The sequence below is a fragment of the Phacochoerus africanus genome, chromosome 12 (assembly GCF_016906955.1).
Source record: "Phacochoerus africanus isolate WHEZ1 chromosome 12, ROS_Pafr_v1, whole genome shotgun sequence".
NCBI classification, from domain to species: Eukaryota; Metazoa; Chordata; class Mammalia; order Artiodactyla; family Suidae; genus Phacochoerus; species Phacochoerus africanus.
In genome coordinates this window covers 30,490,431-30,500,594 of record NC_062555.1, presented here as the reverse complement: position 1 = coordinate 30,500,594, position 10,164 = coordinate 30,490,431, and positions in this window count along the sequence as shown.

Sequence of the window (10,164 nt, the reverse complement as noted above, 5' to 3'; positions counted from 1 at the left end):
TTGGAACATTTTCCTGTTGTTTCTGTGCCAAATTTGCTATTGTCATTTCTCCTGTTTTGGTACATTGCTCATGCTTCCCCAGTGTTGGAGAAGTGTCCTTTCATAGGAGATGCCCTATGCATCCCAGAAGTGTGGTCCCCTCTGGTCACCAGAGCTATATGATATGGGATGCCTCCTATGTAGGCTGTGTGGGTTCTTTTCTTGTGATGGGTTTACTACTGTGGATGGTCCGGTGGGTGTGGCTTGCCTCTGGTCCAGTTAATTGTCAGACCATGCCTCCTTTGGAGGATGCCAACTATTGGTACTCCATTTAGGTCTGGAGTCTACTGGATATGGGCCTTGTGTCTTCCCAGGTCTGGTGCTGGCTCATTCATGGTTTTAGCTAAATTCTGGAATGGGCGATTGTAGGATTGGAAGTCTTGGATCTAGTGTTGGGACCATTTCCTAACACAATTGGCTGTCGGGTATTGGGTGTCCCTAAGCTGATGTTGGTCTCTTGGTGAAAGGGGCTGGATCCCATGATGGCTGAATGATAGGTCAAAGATGTCTTAGAGCTTGTGTAGCCTTCTAGTAGGTAAATCTGGGACCCAGGGGTCCTGGGACTACTGCCAGCTCATTAGTGGACATAGATGGGTTCCCCAGTCCCTGGATCTAGTGTACTTGGTGTCCTGAAGTTGGTATTGGTCCTCTGGTTGTTTGGGTTGAATCCTGGGGCAGATGGCTGAGGAGCCTAATGTGTCCTACAGGTGCCATTGGCTTGCTGGTAAGCAGGGTTGTGGTCCAGGTGGTACTGCTCCTGGTGCTGATCTTCTGGTGTATGTCCTGGGTTCTGATATGGTTAGATGCAGGGTTATGATGGTTATAAGACTGGTGTCCACCCATGATTGCTGGTATCATGACTCCTGGGGTCCCAAGGCTGGTGCCTTCGCACTTGTGGGTGGGGCCAAAGCCCAGGTAGTCCTGGGGCTAGTGCTGTTGGGTCCAAGCTTCTCTGCCTGTAGAGCCCTTAGGGTTTAGTGTCAGCACACTGGTGTGCAGGTAGAATCCTTGGGCTTCTGGTGGACAGGATGGTTGTGGGTTTAGGGGTTCTTATGGCAGCTGACCTGCTTGTGAAGGGGCTGTGTCTCTGTCCATCTGGTTACTTGCTCTGAGGAGTCCTAGTCCTGGTGCTCACAGCCTGGTGGGTGGGTCTGTTCCTGGAATTAATAAGCCAGAAGGAGGATTCTAAAATAGTTCTTGCCAGCATTAGTTTCCATGTGGTAGAATAAGCTCCCCCAAATGGCTGTCCCCAGTGTCCGTGTCCTCAGAGTGAGTTCCACTTGCCTCCTGCCTCTCCTGGAGGCTCTCCAAGATCAGCAGGCTCTGACTCAGGATCCTTTTAAATTATTGCTTCAGCTCTGGGTCTTGGAGCATGTGAGATTTTGTGTATATCCTTTAGGAGTAGAGTCTCTATTTCCCATGTCCCTCCAGTTCTCCTGGAAAGAAAAAAGGCTTTTAAAGCCAAATGTTTTGGGGGCTTATCTTTCCTATGCAGGACTCCTGGGATGGGGAATCCAGTGTAGGCTTGGGACATTTTGAACCTTGGGGAGAACCTCTGCAATTATGATTCAGCTCTCATTTATGGGTTGCTCACCTGGGGGGGGGGGATAAGGATCTTGGCTGCACTCTGTCTCTGCCCCTCCTACAATAAGTGCTTACTTCTTTCTATTTTCTGCTATTCTTCTGATTTTTATCATCAATAGTTTCTCTGTAAATAGTTGTAATTTTGGTGTATCTGTGGGAGGAGGTGAGTTCAGGGTCTTCCTACTGCATCGGCTTGTCCACTCCCCTTTAACTACTCTATAAGTTAGTAATTAGTAACAAAACAACAAACTATAGGTTAGAAAAATAAATTTATGTCTTAACATATTTGTATTAGTCTTTATCAAAGTTCTGAATTGGTTAACTTGATAAAATGATCTCTGGTGCTTCCTTTTGTACTCAGGTGGGAGAGCCATAAAGATCACGTCAGGGAACTTGACAAACCTGTCTCAAGTAGGACTGCAGAGGAATGAACAACAATGAGCCCTTCCAACCTAAACAACTGAAACCTAACCTCCTTGGCATTAATTCTTTTTTTTTTTGCCTTTTAGGGCTGCACTTTTGGCATATGGAAGTTCCCAGGTTATGGGTCAAACTGGAGAATTCTAATGAGTAAGACAGCCTCAACTCTGAAAGGATTATAGCAAAGGACAAGAAGGGAGCATGAAAAAAACTATAAGTTGGAAAAATGCCACAAACTGTGAATAGATGAAATCAGGGTGAATAAGATGAATTTCATTGGAAAACACTTGAAATAAAGCTTGGTAAGAGAGAGTCTAAAACTCATTTCTGGTGATATCTGATAGACTGCCTTTAAAGGAGGGTGTAATTAGCTCAGGAAATCACTTGTCAGGGAAGGATGTTTACCTTACTTTTATCTGGTGACCTCCAGTAAAGGCCAAGTTCTCTCCAGGGTCTATCCTCTGATCCTTCTCTGTGGGAAGTGATCTACTCCTAATTTCGCTGTAGGCAGGGGAGAAGTCTGAACCTTAGACCGGTAATCATCAAAGCCATGACAGGGCACTTCAAAATAAATGTCCAGAGGAATAGTAATTTAAAAAAGATTTCATGGAGCCCTGAAAATCCTTCTAAATCTTATTTACCAACTCTTTAAGTCACTGGCTTTCTTCCTTAAGTGAGCTTCAGAAAATTAAGAAGGGAAAAGCCAAACACACATCCTGTCGTGGTTCTACTTTTGGAAAAACCAGTCTTTGCTAAAAATTTTCCTGTTTCATTGGATGATCAAATCAATGATTTAATAATAACAGGAATAAAAACAGAGCAATCAGCTCTACTTGAATGCTCAGAATCCAAAGCATTTTGGCTTTGATGTCTTCTGTTCTTGTTTACATAGCAAATGAGACTAGTGTTAAAAGCCTTTGGAAAGATGCCCTTTCATATTTGACACTGAGTTCAGCTAGTACAAATAGAAAACCTTGAGAAAAGTGAGTACTTCTTCCCTAGAGGCCATCATTTATTATGTAAACACTGAGAGCCCCTTCATTGTCCCTGCTGGATCTGTACCTCATAGCTACCTTGGCATACACCCAGCCCAGCCAGCTGCCCTTTGATCAACCTTCGGATGGATCTACAGTTGCCCCACTTAGAAATGGGTTCACCAGACCTCTCTGTGCCCTAATGCCCCATTTTTCTCTGGTGCTTGTGAATGTCCTTTGGAAAACAAGCCTTTCACTCTAGATGAGGACCAGAGACATCCCTCACTTGCTCACACTTCCTGCTTACCTGGTATCAAAAACAGCCTTGCCAACCACCACCAACTGTAAAAATCAATCTGAAACCCAAAATGTGTCTATCCCTTGTATATGTTTTATGCTTCTCCATTTGAAAAGCAAATATGATCCCAACATCCACATGAGGAAGTATTGGTAAATTGAGACTTGTTTGCTGAAGTTTTATAGCCCAAGGCAGGAGCTTGCACATGACAGTGGGAAACAGATGTACTAACATGAATGAAATGATCTTGCTGAGCAATTTTCATTATTATTATCTATCTTATGGTAGGTGATGTTTAGTCAACTTGCCAAATTATGGAATTATTCCCTGTGCCACTTTTATACCTGGTCACCTGGAGCAGAATTTTTATTATTTATTTATTTATTTATTTATTGTCTTTTTAGGGCCACAACTGTGGCATACAGAGGTTCCCAGGCTAGGGGTCTAATCGGAGCTGTAGCCGCCAGCCTTCATCACAGTCACAACAATGCCAGATCTGAGCTGTGTCTGAAACCTTTACCATAGCTCACTTCAATGCCAGATCCTTCACTCACTGAGCAAGGCCGGGGATTGAACCTTCATCCTCATGGATGCTAGTTGGGTTTGTTAGCCACTGAGCCATGACAGGAACTCCACAATAGACTTTTGAAGAGCAGTATATTTGGAAAATGAGAACTGCCTGGGCAATATTTTTTTTTCATGTGTTGACCTGGCATGGTTTTTCTATAAATTAGATAAGGGGCATTTGCTGCTAAAGGCAATACTTTGGCTAATGTTTAAAGTTATGAGCAAGTAGGAAAGTCATAAATTTTGATTCTCTTTATAGGTCTATTGCCAAAGCTAATCAAACTGGAAAGGAGCTTCCTTAATTTGATAAGAATTATCAATAAAACAACCTACAGTTAAATATGGTGAAATAATGAATATGTTCCCCTAAATTGAAATTAAGACAAGGATGTCCACTTCTATTCAATATTGTGCCAGAGGTCCCAGATAGGAGAGGAAAAAAAAAATCAAGAAATGTAAAACAAAGTTATAAGGATTAGAAGGAAGAACTAGAGATGTCTTTGTAGATGTTGTATATGTAGAAAGTTCAAAATAATTTAGGTGATAAAACTCTCTAAGGAGCTGAAAATATGGTATATTATATAAAACAAAATATTACGTATTTTAGTGGAGATAGTGGTTACATAGGAATATAGTCATGTAAAACTAGTCAGCTGTATGCTTGAGTTATTAATTTTACTTTGCATAATTATATCTCAAAATATGCTATAAAAACATTTTAAAATAATTTGCATTTATCTGTAACTACGGATGGTTTTAAAACATGTCTACAAATTATTTGACATCCCTCCCTTCAAAATGTGGAGCTTAATTCCCTTCCCCTTGAATGCTGGCTAGACTTACTGACTCACTTCTAATGAACGGAGTGATGTTATGTGACTACTGTGACTGGGTCATAAACAGGGTGTTGCCTCCACCTCTCTCATGCTTGCTTTGTGGGAACCCAGCCAAGAAGCACATGTCGCTGGAACTTGGCTTCTGCTCACTGGTGCTGAAGAGAAATGTGGAGACAGAGTTTTGGGTGAAGGAGAAATAATAGCTTTATTGCTTTGCCAGGCAAAGAAGGATCACAGCAGGCTAATGCCTCAAAGACTGTGCCTCTCTTAGGAGAGATGGAGAGGTGGTTTTATAGTTTGAGGAGTGAAAAATAGGGCCACAGATAAGGATCAGGGTAGAGGCAAGCTTGCATTGTTTTCAAAGCTGGTGTTCAGTGGTCTGGTGGTCTTCTTTCTGGAATAAAGAATGCTTCATTAACATCTTCCAAGTCTTCCATGTGTTGGGGACTTGAGTTCTGTAGAAGAGCTCAAAGATGTTGTTATCTATATTCCTTGAGGAGGGACCAGGACCCTGCCCCCAAAGCTACACTATTGTTTCTTGACTGCTGCTCCCCCATGGTCTCTGCATCCCCTCGCTTCCCTGATTAGCAACTCTTTGAACCAGCCCTTTGGAATGTCATGGAGGCTATTTGCCCTTTGAAATTCCCTAAAAAAAATAAGAAATGGGGGATGCAGAAAGGCTTGTGTGCCCAGGAGCCCCCAGGGCCATGCTTGGTTTTGCACACATGACAGAAAACTGGGGCTTGGTACCAACCACCAGTACAAGTTCACCAGCCACATGAATTGGTTAGTATGCATATAGGTCCTCCAGCTCATTGAGCTCTTAGATCTTAACAGCCCTCACCTATATTTTGGCTGTGACTTGTGAGAGACACAGAGTCAGAATGAACCCACTTAAATTGTTACTAATCCTTGCCCCACTAAAACTCTGAGAGACAATTGATATTTACTGTTGTCTTCAGTTGGTAAATTTTGGAGTTTTACAGAGCAGTAGATCATGTCTGTCCTCAGGGTCACTGGCTATGTTTCAGTAGGATATTTTATGACTGCAAATGATTGAAATGTTTGAGTTTTTTTATGTCTTGTATTCTAATCTGAAAAAACCAGTTTTGAGTGCTTTGTATAAGGCACTATTTAAATTAAACATATGCAGGCCTGAAAACAAATAAAAAATCCAAGTAATACTATGTTATTAGTTAACTAGAAAGTTCTCTCCTTGTACTTTTGGACCTCAGCTGAATACAGTCTTTGCATACTCAGAATAGAAGTTCTATAGCTATGGTAGGTGATGTTGGAACAAACTACTAAGGAAGAATAAGAGAATCACAATAAAGTTATTCTCCAGGGAATTTTTTCATAGTAGCAAATGAAGGTACAAAGACTGTGGACCCCCCCTTGTCAAAGTGATGGGGTGAGGGAGAATAAGAAGGAAGTCACCCTTTTGTAGGAATAGGTCCTGGCTTCTACATGTTTGTCTCGTTCTATTAATTTTGTTTTCCTAAACTGGATTTTGAATCCCTGTAAGTTATCTTCTTGCTTATGCCTTTTTTAATATTATATTTTTAATGAAGTATAGTTGATGTTGAATATTATATAAGATATACAATATTGGATTCTTTTTTCTCATTTTTTACAGTTTTGTTGATTTAAAATGTTGTGATAATTTCTGCAGTACAACAAAGTGATTTGGTTATACATGTACACAATCCATTCTATTCCTGATTTTTTTTCCCATGTGGCCATCACAGAATGTTGGGTAGAGTACCCTGTGCTATATAGGAGGTTCCTGTTTGCCAGTCATTCCATAGTCTACAAGGTGCATAGCCAGTCCCAAACTCCCAGTCCATTCCCCCCTCAACCTTTTCACTTTGGCAATCGTAAGTTTGTTTTCAAAGCCCGTGAGTCTGTTTTGGTTCTGCAAATAAATTTGTTTGTATCCTCTTCTTTAGATTCCACCTATAAGTGATATCAAATCTTTGTCTTTCACTGCCTGATTAACTTCACTTAGTGTGATAATCTCTATGTCCAACCATGTTGCAGCAAATGGCATTATTATATTTTTATGGCTGTGTAGTATTCCATTGTATATATGTACCACTTCTTTATCCATTTCTCTGTTGATGGACATTTAGGTTGCTTGCATGTCTTGGCTATTTCAATGAACTGGGGAGCATGTATCTTTTTGATCATATAGACACCTACAGCAATCCTTCTTTTTGTTTAATATTCAGTACTCTATGAGAAATTTAATTTCCAATGTCTTTGCAGCCCAAGAGTTTCTCTTTCAGATCAGTCCTTTCAGGATTAGCAGAAAGAAAGCTACAAATGCGCTTCCAAATTAGTTGTGCTTTTTTCTTTTCCAGTGCTGCTTTTCCTAGCTTTTCCATTCAATCCATGATTTGAACAGTAAGTTTGTTAAATGAACCCTTCAAAATACATGGTCATGAATAATTTTAAGAATAAAATGGTTTACTCACCTCTGGTAACCACAAATCTGATTTCATTTTCTAGAAGTTTGTTTGGCTGGGGTTTTTGTTTGTTTGGTGTTTAATTGACCTGCTATGCTATGGTAGTTCCTGGCACACACATTTTGGCTGTTGTTGTTGGAAATGTTATGGTATATAATCTCTCACATCCTATGAAAGTAAAGAACTATGATGTTTTGGTGAAAAAAAAAGAATAAAATGGTTTAAACTATAAATTTGGTAAGCACCTCATTATGGAAATGTAAGATTTTCCCCTAAAATAAAATCAATATTTCTCTATAACCAATAATGGTTTTCTTGGGGCATCAATTTTCTCTGAAAAAGTACTGGAAAATTAAAAATGGGAACAGATATCTGAATAACCAGAGCTCTCCTGTGCTTCTGGGTTGTGGTCCCTGACCCCAGGCACATTCTTGTTGCCTTTTACACACAGTGTATCTTTGGATGAAGCCCTTATATTAAAACACACACTTGAGGATTTCCTCTCATGGCTCGGGGAAACAAATCTGACTAGTATACTTGAAGATGCAGGTCTGATCCCTGGCCTCCCTCAGTGGGTTAAGGATCCAGCATTGCTGTGAGCTGTGGTGTAGGCCAGTGGCTACAGCTCCAATTTGACCACTAGCCTGGGAACTTCCATATGCTGTGGGTGCAGCCCTGAAAAAAGACCAAAAAGAAAAAAGAAAAAAAAAAGAAGAGAGAGAGAGAGAAAAAAAACAAACATTGAGGAGAAAATGAGCAGGTACGGATGGTAAAATGCAGACATTATTGGAAACAATTCTTAAGCTGACAAAGTTAAGATTCAACAATAAAATCATTAATTTTAAGGAATACAAAAGGAGGTTTTTATCCTATGAAAGAGAATTTTATAAATAATGATCAGATTGTAAGTCAATGCTAAATGATAATAACAACAATAGCAAAATGATGATGATGATGTTGATTTAAAAAATGAAAATGAGGGAATTCCCATTGTACTGCAATGCAAAGGAACCCAACTAGTATCCATGAGGATGTGGGTTCGACCCCTGGCCTTGCTCAGTGGGTTGGGGATCTGGCATTGCTCTGAGGTATAGCTGTAGCTCTGATTCAATCTCTAGCCTGGAAACTTCCATAAGCTGTGGGTGGGGCCCTAAAGAAAAAAGCAAAAAAAAAAAAAAAAAGAGAGAGAGAGAGACATAAAACTCCCCCACTGTCTCTGAACAGTTTGTAGTCTTTTCAGAATTACATGGAAAATGAGACACTTGAGGTAAGAGATGAATGAAGTCTTTTTTAAACAAAGGAGTTTTGGAAAACCTAGGATGGAGGTAGATTATAAAAATTGGGAGTGTGTGTGCTTGCAATGCTGTGTGAATAGAGCTGAGTTACCTATATTCTGCTCCAGTTGGATTTTTGATGGCTGACCTGAAAAGAAATGAGCTGTAGCCAAGAAGAGAGAAGGTGAGTGTTATGGGGTTAGGGAGCTGAGGGAACATGCAGCAGAGGTGATGAAAGGCAGATTTGTAGTTACAGAAAAAAAGGAAAACCTAATGGGGAGGTGGGAAATGTCAGGCTGAGGGACATTTTTGGTTACTGGAACCTTTGGCTCAGTTAGGCCAAGTATGGATGTGGGTAGTGGTGGAAAGGGGACAGGTGTCAGAAGGTTTTGGTCCATGACCTCATGACAGGCGCCTCTCTCCCTTTCATCACCTCCTCAGCCAAGAGCCCACAGGGTTAGCTAAGCATGCTCTGATCCTGCAGTGGGAGTGTTATGCATTTTGTTCTCACTTTGATCCAAGAGATTAGTGTGTTCTTTACCACGTTCTCTATGATGAGGGTGGGACAGGAAGGATTTGGAGGAAACCCAGGGGACCCAGCCTACCAGAGTCTATGCTTGGAGGCAGAGGGCATCCTAGCTTTTCCCTAAGATTAAGTGAAACTTTGCAGGATGCCAGGACAGGAACCAGCTTCAAGACTGTGTCCTGCATGAGGACACACTCTAGAGTGGAACCAGAGCCTGGGGAGAGCTCATTGTCCCAGAGATTTTAGGGTGTTGGGCATTACCAAACAGTCTTGATCATCATGTGCTACCTCTAGACTTTTGATCAGCCAGTGACTCAAAACATACTTATTGAATAACCACAAAGTATGCAGTCAGGTGGTAAGTGTTCAAGCACACTAAAGAGCCTTTTAATCACAGGCCACATTTCTTTTACTTTTCACAGCTTCACTCATGGTGCAAAGTGACCAGATCTTTATTTATACCATTTACAACCAGTGCTGTTGTAATAGAAGTCACCTCTAAAAATTCAGTGGTTAATGATATATTTAGCAAATTAGAGTGACAAAAGCAAAGGTTTAGGCATCAAAACCAGGTGCCACATCTGGCCTGCCTCCTGGCTGAGGGATGCTGGTCCAGTTGCTTGACCTCTGAGTGTTTCCCCTCATCTGTAAAATTAAGATGCTGTTGTTCGTATTGACATTGATCCCTAAGAGCTCTTGGTGTTAGGGATGACCCACAAAGTGCGAAGTGTCACCTGAATGTCACAGCTCTTCTTGCTGTAACTTAGGGTTGGCATCCTTGGCCTCATGAAATCTCAGAATATCCAGTCTGGTCCATAGCAGGGCTTCATGGAGTCAGGTGTGACAAATTTTCCTTGAACTTGATGGATGCAGACATACTTCAGGTTCCAGGGAAGCCATCTCTAGACCCATGAGTGGTGGGGGCTTCTCTATAGAAGTGGTTGAGTAGCATCAGATTGGGTTTCTTGCAGGCTTAGGCATAATAAGCTCTACCTGACATTAGTGTTTGAAAATTACAAACTGATTCAGCAGTCTACGGTCTAGATTCAACAGTTTTGAAACCTTGATTAATAGAGTAAAAGGAAAACCCACTATTTAAAGACCATCAGGTGTTTTCCTCTTTTTCTTTAGAGATAACATCTGAATTAATAATTCTTCTATTTGAGAAAAGGGAAAAA